The 14,527-nt window shown below is 46.2% G+C and overlaps 1 protein-coding gene across 4 annotated transcripts in view; it reads left to right on the top strand.

Moving 5' to 3' along the window:
• The window catches only part of LOC129820060 (thyroid hormone receptor beta), a 223,541-nt gene that overhangs the window by 18,540 nt on the left and 190,474 nt on the right, over positions 1–14,527 (top strand). The gene's annotated exons all lie outside the window — the stretch shown is intronic.

Raw genomic sequence — 14,527 nt, 5'->3', positions numbered from 1 at the left:
ACATGGGGACAAAGATCGTACTTTTTGGAGAACTGTCCTCTGGTCTGATGAAACAAAAATAGAACTGTTTGGCCATAATGACCATCGTTATGTTTGGAGGAAGAAGGGGGAGGCTTGCAAGCCGAAGAACACCATCCCAACCGTGAAACATGGGGGTGGCAGCATCTTGCTGTGGGGTGCTTTGCTGCAGTAGGGACTGGTGCACTTCACAAAATAGATGGCATCACGAGGGAGGAAAATTATGTGGATATATTGAAGCAACATCTCAAGACATCAGTCAGGAAGTTCAATCTTGGTCGCAAATGGGTCTCCCAAATGGACAATGACCCCAATTATACATCCAAAGTTGTGGCAAAATGGCCTAAGGACAACAAAGTCAATGTATTGGAGTGGTCATCACAAAGCCCTGACCTCAATCCAATAGAAGATTTGTGGGCAGAACTGAAAAAGCGTGTGCGAGCAAGGAGGACTATAAACCCAACTCAGTTACACCAGCTCTGTCAGGAGGAATGGGCCAAAATTCACCCAACTTGTTGTTTGAAGCTTGTGGAAGGCTACCCGAAATGTTTGACCCAAGTTAAACAATTTAATGGCAATGCTACCAAATACTAATTGAGTGTATGTAAACTTCTGACCCTCTGGGAATGTGATGAAAGAAGTACAAGCTTAAATAAATATTTCTCTCTACTACTATTCTGACATTTCACATTCTTAAAATAAAGTGGTGATCCTAACTGACCTAAGGCAGGGAATTGTTACTAGATTAAATGTCAGGAATTGTGAAAAACTGAGTTTAAATGTATTTGGCTAAGGTGTATGTAAACTTCTGACTTCAACTGTAAGTTGCATGGACTCACTTTGTGTGCAATAATAGTCTTTAAAATCATTTTTGAATGACTACCTCATCTCTGTACCGATCACATATAATTATCTGGAACGTCCTTCAGTCGAGCATTGAATTTCAAATACAGATTCAACCACAAAGACCAGGGAGGTTTTCTAATGCTTTCCCAAGAAGCTTCTGTAGATGGGTCAAATCTACCAATTTGGTAGACGGGTCAAATAAAAAAAGGCAAACATTGAATATCCCTTTGAGCATGGTGAAGTTATTAATTACACTTTGGGTGGTGCATCAATACACCCAGTCACTACAAAGATACCAGCGTCCTTCCTAATGAAGTAGCTGGAGAGGGGAAACTGCTCAGGGATTTCACTATGAGGCCAATGGTGACTTTAAAACAGTTACAGAGTTTAATGGCTGTGATAGGAAACTGAGGATGTAGTTACTCCACAATACTAACCTAAATGACAGAGTGAATTGAAGGAAGCTGGTACATAATAAAAATATTCCAAATCATACATCCTGTTTGCAATAAGCCACTAATGTAAAACTGCAACAAATTTGGCAATAAATGACCTTTATGTCCTGAATGCAAAGCATTATGTTTGGGGCATATCCAGTTTAATTCTCCTTTCCAACGGACACTGGGAGACAAATTCTCCTTTCAGCAGGACATTAACCTAAAACAGGCCAAATATACACTGGAGTTGTTTACCAATACAACATTGAACTCCGTGGAGTGTATCACTCTCTTGAGGGTTAAGATAACTCCCAGTAAAGTCAATTTAACCATATTTTTTTGTGTGATTTCAACTATTCTTGATTTACTGTGCACCCGTTTGCTATTATACAGCTCTAGAATTTTTGCTGTTCAGCGGTTTCTGTGGGTGTCCAAAACACTTGGCTGAATCCCAAATGGCATCCTAATCCATATATAGTGTACTACTTTGTCCATAGGGAATAGTGTCCCATTTGGGAGGCAGCTATGGACTCCATACTACAGTACAAAATGGAACTCTGAGCTAAATTCCATCTGCTCATTGGCTGGATAAACTGCAGGGTGAAGTAAACTGATTGGCTGACCGGGTTCTACTCGCAGCTGTCAGAAGCAACTGTTTTGCAACCAGAGAGTGTAGAGACAGTAAAGATCCTTGCAACAACAGTGGTCAATGCTGTCTGGAAAAGCTCTCTTTCTGCAATGCTTGGCTGCCTATTCTGCACATTGCAGACCTGGGTTTGAATACTATTTTAACTCATTTAAAATTCTTAAGCTGTACTTGATGGAGTTTGCCTGGTACAAAGTAACACAAGTAGCACAATTAAGGGTGGCAGGTAGCCTGGTGGTTAAGAGCGTAGGGCCAGTAACCGAAAGGGCACTGGTTTGAATCCCTGAGCCGGCAAGGTGGAACAATCTGCTGTATTGCCCTTGAGCAAGGCAGTTAACCCCAACAACAACTCCTCCCAGGGCACTGAGGATGTTGATTAAGGCAGTCCCCTACACCTCTCTGATTCAGAGGGGTTGGGTTAAATGCAAAAGACACATTTCAGTTGAATGCATTCAGTTGTGCAAATGATTGTACTACATGATTCCATATGTGTTATTTCATAGTTTTGATGTCTTCACTATTATTCTACAATGTAGAAAATAGTAAAAACAAAGAAAAGCCCTTCAATGAGCAGGTGTGTCCAAACTTTGCTACTGTATGTTTTAAGGGAGATGGCGGTAAGGTAGCCTAGTGGTTAAGAGCATTGGGCCAGGAAAAGGAAGGTCGCTTGTTTGAATCCCAGAGCTGACTAGGTGAAGAATCTGGGCGTCAATGTAAGTAACGTAATTAAAAAATCCCCATCAATGTGTGTATGTACTGCATGGGTAGTCTTAGACGTACATGGAGATGTTTTAGAGTCCTGTGTTGAGAGAGAGAGAGATAGAGAGAGAGAGTGACAGAAAGAGAGAGAGAGGGAGAGTGTGAGTGATTGTGTGTGTTCAGCGCTAGCTGGTTGTTTGACATTCACTGATTGCGTCCATTATAATCAGCAGTGATACTACTTCCACACACCCACACACAAACTCCCGTCCTGTACACTTGGCCAGCTTCCTGGTGGAGAGGAAAAGGGCGCCGTTCTGTTGTCTCTGTATCTCTCTCTGGCTCTCCCTCCCTCCTTTCTATCTGCTCAGGACATAAACACTTCATCGGAGTGGCAACAACCAACACATTGTGGAGACTGATAGTGTGCTTGAGAAAGAGTGAGCATCAAAGAAAGAGAGGGAGAGTAATAGAGAGAGGGAGATACATGGATAGAGAGAAAGAGAAGCAAAAAAAGCACTTCATCGTGAGAGAGCTACTTGTAATTGGCCGCTGCTCAACCCCCCACAGCCAGAAGCCGTTATGCCAAAGTACCTAGCCACTTCTTCACCACAATGACTACAGAGGACGTCACAGCTAGGCCAACACTTAGAATACAGACACTTATGATGCTTCATTTGAACGGGCCACTAGTCTAGAACTGATACACTTGGTTTGCATCCCCAATGGAAGCCTATTCCTTTAGTGCACTATGTAGAGAAAAGAGTGCCATTTGGGACTTAAAATGGTATCAGGCTTGGGCATCATGCATGCCAATTCAAGATTTATCCACTGGAAATATAAGCTGCTTGAAGATGTTGTTTCCTTTATGCATAATTCCCTCAAATAAATGACATTTGGCCATCAGTGTGCCCTCAAAAAAATATAAGGTGCATGAGGCCTCTGGTACAAGGATATCATAATCTAGGATAAATCATGTGGGATTGATACTCCTTATTTACATATTTCACATTTCATAGTTAACATTTCTCAGCAGATGACAAATGAAAGAAAACAGTCAAGTAGAGATAGATTTGGAAGAGATTAATTTGTTTTGGAACAAACTAATTGACCTCAGTTGGGCCTTTCAGAGCAGTTGGCAAAGTGTTAGCATGCAGTGTTCTATGAAAAACTACAAAGCCTGTACGCTGGCAGAAAGATTGTCAAGCCTGTTATACCATTATGTCTTGGAAACAGTGTTCCTATTGACTAATACACTCGTACCTTTACTATTGATGGTTATTCAGAAAGTATCCAGACCCTTGAACTTTTTCCACATTTTGTTACGTTACAGCCTTATTCTATAATTTATTAAATCGTTTTTTTTCTCTCATCAATCTACACACCATACCCCATAATGACAAAGCAAAAACAACAACTGAAATGTCACATTTACATAAGTATTCAGTCTCTTTACTCAGTACTTTGTTGAAGTACCTTTGGAAGAGATTACAGCCTTGAGTCTTCTTGGATATTACGCTACAAGCGTGGCACACCTGTATTTGGGGAGTTTCTCCCACTCTTCTCTGCAGATCCTCTCAAGCTCTGTCAGGTTAAATGGGGAGCGTCGCTTTCGCTTTATAGCTATTTCATATCTCTCCAGAGATGGTCGATCGGGTTCAAGTCTGGGCTCTGGCTGGGCCACTCAAGGACATTCAGAGACTTGTCCCGAAGCCACTCCTGCGTTTTCTTGGCTGTGTGCTTAGGGTCGTTGTCCTGTTGGAAGGTGAACCTTCGCCCCAGTCTGAGGTCCTGAGCGCAGGTTTTCATCAAGGATCTTTCTGTACTTTGTTCCGTTCATCTTTCCCCCGATCCTGACTAGTCTCCCAATCCCTGCTTCTGAAAAACATCCCCACAGCATGATGCTGCCACCACCATGCTTCACCGTAGGGATGGTGTCAGGTTTCCTCCAGACATGACACTTGGCATTCAGGCCAAAGAGTTCCATCTTGGTTTCATCAGAAGAGAGAATCTTGTTTCTCATGGTCTGAAAGTCCTTTAGGTGCCTTTTGGCAAACTCCAAGCGGGCTGTCATGTGCCTTTTACTGAGGAGTGGCTTCCATCTGGTCACTCTACCATAAAGGCCTGATTGTTTGAGGGCTGCAGAGATGGTTGTCCTTCTGGAAGGTTCTCCCATCTCCACAGAGGAACTCTGGTGCTCTGTCAGAGTGACCATCAGGTTGTTCCCGGCCACCTGTGAGTGACCATCGGGTTCTTGGTCTCTTCGCTCACCAAGGCCCTTCTCCCCCGATTGCTTAGTTTGGCCGTGCGGCCAGCTCTATGAAGAGTCTTGGTGGTACCAAACTTCTTCCATTTAAGAATGATGGAGGACCTTCAATGCTTCAGACATCTTTTTGTACCCTTCCCCAGATCTGTGCCTCAACACAATCCTGTCTCTGAGCTCTACAGACAATTCATTCGACCTCATGGCTTGGTTTCTGCTCTGACATGCACTGTCAACTGTGGGACCTGATATAGACAGGTGTGTGCCTTTCCAAATCATGTCCAATCAATAGAATTTACCACAGGTTGACTCCAGTCAAGTTGTAGAAACATCTCAAGGATGATCAATGGAAACAGGATGCACCTGAGCTTAATTTATGAGTCTTATAGCTGTTATGCTGGTGAATGAGGACCCAAAAGCGACTTAACAGAAACAGAGTCTTTATTCCAGTCTTAAACAAAAACGATACTCCTGGACACGCAGCATCTGAAGAAGGCAAAAACACGACAGGGCAGAACAAGGACACAGAACAGCAAACATCAAACAAGGATCCGACAAGGGCAGAAGCGGAAAACAGAGGGAGAAATAGGGACTCTAATCAGAGGGCAAAATAGGGGACAGGTGTGAAAGAGTAAATGAGGTAGTTAGGAGAATGAGGAACAGCTGGGAGCAGGAACGGAACGATAGAGAGAGAGAGCGAGAGAGGAAGAGAGGGAGGGGGAGAGAGAGGGATAGAAAGAGGGAAAGAACCAAATAAGACCAGCAGAGGGAAACGAATAGAAGGGAAGCACAGGGACAAGACATGATAATAAATGACAAAACATGACAGTACCCCCCCACTCACCGAGCGCCTCCTGGCGCACTCGAGGAGGAACCCTGGCGGCAACGGAGGAAATCATCAATCAACGAACGGTCCAGCACGTCCCGAGATGGAACCCAACTCCTCTCCTCAGGACCGTAACCCTCCCAATCCACTAAGTACTGGTGACCACGTCCCCCGAGAACGCATGTCCATGATCTTCCGTACCCTGTAAATAGGTGCGCCCTCGACAAGGACGGGGGGGGGGGGGGGGGGGGGAGACGAACGGGGGCGCGAAGAAAAGGCTTGACACAGGAGACATGGAAGACAGGGTGGACGCGACGAAGATGTCGCGGAAGAAGCAGTCGCACAGCGACAGGATTGACGACCTGAGAGACACGGAACGGACCAATGAACCGCGGAGTCAACTTGCGAGAAGCTGTCGTAAGGGGAAGGTTACGAGTGGAAAGCCACACTCTCTGACCGCGACAATACCTAGGACTCTTAATCCTACGTTTATTGGCGGCTCTCACAGTCTGCGCCCTGTAACGGCAAAGTGCAGACCTGACCCTCCTCCAGGTGCGCTCACAACGTTGAACAAAAACCTGAGCGGAGGGAACGCTGGACTCGGCGAGCTGGGACGAGAACAGAGGCTGGTACCCAAGACTACTCTGAAACGGAGATAGCCCGGTAGCAGACGAAGGAAGCGAGTTGTGAGCGTATTCTGCCCAGGGGAGCTGTTCTGCCCAAGACGCAGGGTTACGAAAAGAAAGGCTGCGTAATATGCGACCAATCGTCTGATTGGCCCTTTCTGCTTGACCGTTAGACTGGGGATGAAACCCGGAAGAGAGACTGACGGAAGCACCAATCAAACGACAGAACTCCCTCCAAAACTGTGACGTGAATTGCGGACCTCTGTCTGAAACGGCGTCTAACCGGAGGCCATGAATTCTGAACACATTCTCAATGATGATTTGTGCCGTCTCCTTAGCGGAAGGAAGCTTAGCGAGGGGAATGAAATGTGCCGCCTTAGAGAACCTATCGACAACCGTAAGAATCACAGTCTTCCCCGCAGACGACGGCAGACCGGTAATAAAGTCTAAGGCGATGTGAGACCATGGTCGAGAAGGAATGGGAAGCGGTCTGAGACGACCGGCAGGAGGAGAGTTACCTGACTTAGTCTGCGCGCAGTCCGAACAAGCAGCCACGAAACGGCGCGTGTCACGCTCCTGAGTAGGCCACCAAAACCGCTGGCGAATAGAAGCAAGCGTACCCCGAACGCCGGGGTGGCCAGCTAACTTGGCAGAGTGAGCCCACTGAAGAACAGCCAGACGAGTAGAGACAGGAACGAACAGAAGGTTACTAGGACAAGCGCGCAGCGACGCAGTGTGAGTGAGTGCTTGCTTTACCTGTCTCTCAATTCCCCAGACAGTCAACCCGACAACACGCCCCTCAGGGAGAATCCCCTCGGGGTCGGTAGAAGCCACAGAAGAACCAAAGAGACGGGATAAGGCATCAGGCTTGGTGTTCTTATCTCCCGGGCGATAAGAAATCACGAACTCGAAACGAGCGAAAAACAACGCCCAACGAGCTTGACGTGCATTAAGTCGTTTGGCAGAACGGATGTACTCAAGGTTCTTATGGTCAGTCCAAACGACAAAAGGGACGGTCGCCCCCTCCAACCACTGTCGCCATTCGCCTAGGGCTAAGCGGATGGCGAGCAGTTCGCGGTTACCCACATCATAGTTGCGTTCCGATGGCGACAGGCGATGAGAAAAATAAGCGCAAGGATGGACCTTGTCGTCAGAGTGGAAGCGCTGGGACAGAATGGCTCCCACGCCCACCTCTGAAGCGTCAACCTCGACAATAAATTGTTTAGTGACGTCAGGAGTAACAAGGATAGGAGCGGATGTAAAACGCTTCTTGAGGAGATCAAAAGCTCCCTGGGCGGAACCGGACCACTTAAAGCACGTCTTGACAGAAGTCAGAGCTGTGAGAGGAGCAGCCACTTGACCGAAATTACGAATGAAACGCCGATAGAAATTAGCGAAACCGAGAAAGCGCTGCAACTCGACACGTGACTTAGGAACGGGCCAATCGCTGACAGCCTGGACCTTAGCGGGATCCATCTGAATGCCTTCAGCGGAAATAACAGAACCGAGAAATGTGACAGAGGAGACATGAAAGGCGCACTTCTCAGCCTTCACGTAGAGACAATTCTCTAAAAGGCGCTGGAGTACACGTCGAACGTGCTGAACATGAATCTCGAGTGACGGTGAAAAAATCAGGATATCGTCAAGGTAAACGAAAACAAAGATGTTCAGCATGTCTCTCAGTACATCATTAACTAATGCCTGAAAGACAGCTGGAGCATTAGCGAGACCGAACGGCAGAACCCGGTATTCAAAATGCCCTAACGGAGTGTTAAACGCCGTTTTCCACTCGTCCCCCTCTCTGATGCGCACGAGATGGTAAGCGTTACGAAGGTCCAACTTAGTAAAGAACCTGGCTCCCTGCAGAATCTCGAAGGCTGACGACATAAGGGGAAGCGGATAACGATTCTTAACCGTTATGTCATTCAGCCCTCGATAATCCACGCAGGGACGCAGAGTACCGTCCTTCTTCTTAACAAAAAAAACCCCCGCTCCGGCGGGAGAGGAAGAAGGCACCACGGTACCGGCGTCGAGAGAAACAGACAGATAATCCTCGAGAGCCTTACGTTCGGGAGCCGACAGAGAGTATAGTCTACCCCGAGGAGGAGTGGTTCCCGGAAGGAGATCAATACAACAATCATACGACCGGTGAGGAGGAAGGGAGTTGGCTCTGGACCGACTGAAGACCGTGCGCAGATCATGATATTCCTCCGGCACTCCTGTCAAATCACCAGGTTCCTCCTGAGAAGAGGGGACAGAAGAAACAGGGGGGATAGCAGACATTAAACACTTCACATGACAAGAAACGTTCCAGGATAGGATAGAATTACTAGACCAATTTATAGAAGGATTATGACATACTAGCCAGGGATGACCCAAAACAACAGGTGTAAAAGGTGAACGAAAAATCAAAAAGGAAATGGTCTCACTGTGGTTACCAGATACTGTGAGGGTTAAAGGTAGTGTCTCACATCTGATACTGGGGAGAAGACTACCATCTAAGGCGAACATGGGCGTGGGCTTCCCTAACTGTCTGAGAGGAATGTCATGCTTCCGAGCCCATGCTTCGTCCATAAAACAACCCTCAGCCCCAGAGTCTATCAAGGCACTGCAGGAAGCAGCCGAACCAGACCAGCGTAGATGGACCAACAAGGTAGTACAGGATCTTGATGGAGAGACCTGAGTAGTAGCGCTCACCAGTAGCCCTCCGCTTACTGATGAGCTCTGGCTTTTACTGGACATGAAATAACAAAATGTCCAGCAGAACCGCAATAGAGGCAAAGGCGGTTGGTGATTCTCCGTTCCCTCTCCTTAGTCGAGATGCGAATACCTCCCAGCTGCATGGGCTCAGTCTCTGAGCCGGTGGGAGGAGATGGTTGAGATGCGGAGAGGGGGAACACCGTTAACGCGAGCTCTCCTCCACGAGCTCGGTGACGAAGATCTACCCGTCGTTCTATGCGGATGGCGAGTGCAATCAAAGAGTCCACGCTGGAAGGAACCTCCCGGGAGAGAATCTCATCTTTGACCTCAGCGTGGAGTCCCTCCAGAAAACGAGCGAGCAACGCCGGCTCGTTCCAGTCACTGGAGGCAGCAAGAGTGCGAAACTCTATAGAGTAATCCGTTATGGATCGATCACCTTGACATAGGGAAGCCAGGGCCCTGGAAGCCTCCTTCCCAAAAACTGAACGATCAAAAACCCGTATCATCTCCTCTTTAAAGTTCTGATAATCGTTAGTACACTCAGCCCTTGCCTCCCAGATAGCTGTGCCCCACTCCCGAGTCCGACCAGTAAGGAGTGATATGACGTAGGCGATCCGAGCTCTCTCTCTTGAGTATGTGTTGGGCTGGAGAGAAAACACAATATCACACTGGGTGAGAAAGGAGCGGCACTCAGTGGGTTGCCCAGAGTAACATGGTGGGTTATTAACCCTAGGTTCCGGAGACTCGGAAGACCAGGAACTAGCAGGTGGCACGAGACGAAGACTCTGAAACTGTCCTGAGAGGTTGGAGACCTGAGCGGCCAGGGTCTCAACGGCATGACGAGCAGCAGACAATTCCTGCTCGTGTCTGCCGAGCATTGCTCCCTGGAACTCGATGGCAGTGTTGCGAGAATCCGTAGTCGCTGGGTCCATTACTGGTCGGATCCTTCTGTTATGCTGGTGAATGAGGACCCAAAAGCGACTTAACAGAAACAGAGTCTTTATTCCAGTCTTAAACAAAAACGATACTCCTGGACACGCAGCATCTGAAGAAGGCAAAAACACGACAGGGCGGAACAAGGACACAGAACAGCAAACATCAAACAAGGATCCGACAAGGACAGAAGCGGAAAACAGAGGGAGAAATAGGGACTCTAATCAGAGGGCAAAATAGGGGACAGGTGTGAAAGAGTAAATGAGGTAGTTAGGAGAATGAGGAACAGCTGGGAGCAGGAACGGAACGATAGAGAGAGAGAGCGAGAGAGGAAGAGAGGGAGGGGGAGAGAGAGGGATAGAAAGAGGGAAAGAACCAAATAAGACCAGCAGAGGGAAACGAATAGAAGGGAAGCACAGGGACAAGACATGATAATAAATGACAAAACATGACAATAGCGAAGGGTCTGAATACTTACATTAAAAAATAAGGTGTTTTTTTTATTTTTATAAATTTGCAAAAATGTCTAAAAACCTATTTTTGCTTTGTCATTATAGGGTATTGTGTGTAGATTAAAGAGGATTTTTATTTATTTAATACATTTTGGTATAAGGGAGTAACGTTACAAAATGTGCCAAAAGTCAAGGTGTCTGAAAACTTTCCGAAGTATTGCACAATACTTTGAACAGAGCCCCAGGGCCCATAAGTTATATATTTGGCTATACAGTACACATAGATCCAGGTCCAGGAAGCTCAGGGACAGCAGAACCTAGCCTGGACATGTGAGAATAAATATTGCAGTTGGCAATAATAATGAGAAGTTTGACTGTTACTGACTATGATCTGTTCAACTTATTCAGTCAAAATAACAAATCTTTTGACTAATTTCGTTCATTTAATTCAGAGCACGCAGGGCCCCCTACCGGCGAACGATGAACTAAAAACGCGAAAGAATCATGTTTCTGCAAGCCTCTCGTTCACCATAGGGGGCTTATTGGAGGTGTCATTTGTGACTGAGACTTGTGCTTCAAGTGTGCTTCAAACAATGTACATTTGGGATTGCTAGGCTTACAAATAAGATTATTTCTTGATACCTTTGAAACAAGGTCTATTTGTGGCAACAACTGGACTAGATTGTGAACAACTCTTGGTGGAATGCAATTGCTTGACTGCAGCGAGGGAGATTAGCACAATATCGTTTGCGAACTGCAGCAGCCCTCACAAAACGATTCGTTCTAGAGTTCGAGCTTGTTGAGCAGATGCTGGCTGTAGGCTATATGTTTTTAGTTGATCTATTTTCTTGCATGCACGTGATAGACAGTTGGTGGTCGGAGCACATCTCTGGAGCCTCCTTAGCCGGAGGAGCATGTATTAATCCTGCTGTATTTATTGCGGCCAGCAGGTCAAATAAACGACTAAAATTAATGAGTCACTCGGCTCGAATGAACAATGACTCTCGAATCAGTAAAAATACTTGTTCTAAGTGATCTGCACATCACTAGTTGACAAGACAGCACAAAGAGATCTGGAACCAGGCTACGGAAACCCCTGTATACCTAACTGATTACTTGGGTCTCCAATGCAGAGAGAAAGGCTCTGTTTGTCTATGTCCTCAGAGAGAAGTTGTCAGACAGGTAGAATGAAAGACAGAAAGATTAGGCCATAATCAAGGTAATTAGATTTGAAGGGGGCATTTAACCAATCAAATGATGTGCCCTGATCTGAAGGAAGAAAATAAGTGACGGAGGAGAAGAAAACATGTTGTTGAGGCTGAGGGTCTGAATCACTGGAGGGTAACTGTTGATGTCCTCCAGTCTGCTATCTGTTATCCTAATGTGAACTCTCTGGATTCCCGGCCGTGTCTCAAATCGCACCATATTCCCCATATTCCCTTTTGACCAGGGCCCCAGGTGCACAATGTAGGGAACAGGCTATTTCTTAAATCGCGCCCATTCCTTAAATCCGGACCTCCGCTTCAAGCAGAGGATTGAGAATAACATATTGGCCTTCATTATATGCATGTGATAGTCTGTAGTGCCCTCCAATGTCCTGTCAACATTTCATAGTGGCTGACAGATTGGTTTGGAATCCAATGTCCTGTCAACATTTCATAGTGGCTGACAGATTGGTTTGGAATCCAATGTCCTTTCAATATTTCATAGTGGCTGACAGATTGGTTTGGAATCGAAAGTCCTGTCAACATTTCATAGTGGCTGACAGATTGGTTTGGAATCCAATGTCCTGTCAACATTTCATAGTGGCTGACAGATTGGTTTGGAATCCAACGTCCTGTCAACATTTCATAGTGGCTGACAGATTGGTTTGGAATCCAATGTCCTTTCAACATTTTGTAGTGGCTGACAGATTGGTTTGGCATCCGATGTCCTATCAACATTTCGTAGTGGCTGACGGATTGGTTTGGCATCCAATATCCTATCAACATTTCGTAGTGGCTGACGGGTTGGTTTGGCATCCGATGTCCTGTCAACATTTCGTAGTGGCTGATGGATTGGTTTGGCATCCAATGTCCTTTCAACATTTCGTAGTGGCTGACGGATAGGTTTGTCATCCAATGTCTTGTCAACATTTCGTAGTGGCTGACGGATTGGTTTGGCATCCAATGTCCTGTCAACATTTCGTAGTGGCTGACGGATTGGTTTGGCATCCAATGTCCTGTCAACATTCCGTAGTGGCTGACGGATTTGTTTGGCATCCAATGTCCTATCAACATTTCGTCGTGGCTGACGGATTGGTTTGGCATCCGATGTCCTGTCAACATTTCGTAGTGGCTGACGGATTGGTTTGGCATCCGATGTCCTGTCAACATTTCGTAGTGGCTGGCGGATTGGTTTGGCATCCGATGTCCTGTCAACATTTCGTTGTGGCTGACGGATTGGTTTGGCATCCAATGTCCTGTCAACATTTCGTCGTGGCTGACGGATTGGTTTGGCATCCGATGTCCTGTCAACATTTCGTCGTGGCTGACGGATTGGTTTGGCATCCGATGTCCTGTCAACATTTCGTCGTGGCTGACGGATTGGTTTGGCATCCGATGTCCTGTCAACATTTCGTCGTGGCTGACGGATTGGTTTGGCATCCGATTTCCTGTCAACATTTCGTCGTGGCTGACGGATTGGTTTGGCATCCATGCACAGTTATTCCAGAGGAACAAAGCTGGTGCTGAGGCAGATGTTGGCTTGTTTGAAGTAAGTAAAAAAAAAAAAAGAAACCCCTGTGGATATTTAAAAAGGCTAGGTCTGCAGTTTGCACAAAAATTGTTTGTCATATTTTGATTGCTGTTGCCATGCCGTTTATGTTTACTGTTGTTCTCCCTGCACAGTTTTCACTCAGATTGGGAGTTCCCATTCTCTTGTAGTCTGTTCTGTTCTTTCACTTTCTAGTTAGAAACAGTGTCTGTTATGTGTCCTCTGGCTCTTACCTCCTCTGTTGACAGACTCATGGGCTTTTTATGATTTAAGGCCAGCAAAATAAATTGAGATTAAAAGTGTTCTTTTGTTTCAGGCAGAGATTTGAAAAAAGAGAGAGAAATAATGAGGGATAGAGAGAGGAGAAGGAGAAGGGAAGATAGCTGGGTTGCAGCCATGTTGAAAGAATAGAGGCCCATTCTCATACTTCTTCCAACAAAGACATGTCAATATATCAACTGACACTCATTCCATCCAACCTCACAGAGCTTTGCCCCCCCCCCCCCCCGTCTCTCTCTTGCTCTCTCTCTCTCCATCTCTCTTTCTCCCCCTCTCTCGCTATCTTTCTTTCTCCTTCTCGCTGGGTCTGTTTTTGATTATCAGAAGGGACCTCTCTCTTTTCACAGAATGAGTGTGTGGTCATGACATTGAGTCCCTTTGGTCTCTTTCACTTCATTCTGACCATGGCTCTCTGTCTTTCAAACACCACTATAGTACATTAATAGCTGACTGGTATGGTTAGCTTTTACCAAATGTTCTAAGTGGCTCTTTACACAAAAGGGTTTTAAAGTACACTGAGTGTACAAAACATTATGAACACCTGCTCTTTCGATGGTAGACTGAACAGGTGAATACAGATGAAAGCTATGATCCCTTGTTAATGTTAAATCCACTTCAATGAGTGTAGATGAAGTGGAGGAGCCGGGTTAAATAAGGATTTCTAAGCCTTGAGACATTTGCGACATGGATTGTGTATGTGTGCCATTCAGAGGGTGAATGGGCATGATGGGTATGGTAGTAGGTGTCAGGTGCACCGGTTTGAGTGTGTCAAGAACTGCAATGCTGCTGGGGTTTTCACACTGGGAATCAAGAATGGTCCACCACCCAAAGGACATCCATCCAACTTCACACAACTGTGGGAAGCATTTTAGTCAACATGGGCCAGCATCCCTGTGGAACGCTTTCGACATCTTGTAGAGTCCATGCCCTGACAAATGGAGGCTGCTCTGATGGCAAAAGGGGTGGGGGGGTGGTGGGGGGGGGGGGGGGTGCAAGTCAATATTAGGAAGGTGTTCTTAATGTTTTGTACACTATGTGTACATTAACT

This window comes from Salvelinus fontinalis, chromosome 22 (genome assembly GCF_029448725.1).
Source record: "Salvelinus fontinalis isolate EN_2023a chromosome 22, ASM2944872v1, whole genome shotgun sequence".
Taxonomy (NCBI): Eukaryota; Metazoa; Chordata; class Actinopteri; order Salmoniformes; family Salmonidae; genus Salvelinus; species Salvelinus fontinalis.
This window is presented reverse-complemented; position numbering and strand designations above follow the sequence as displayed.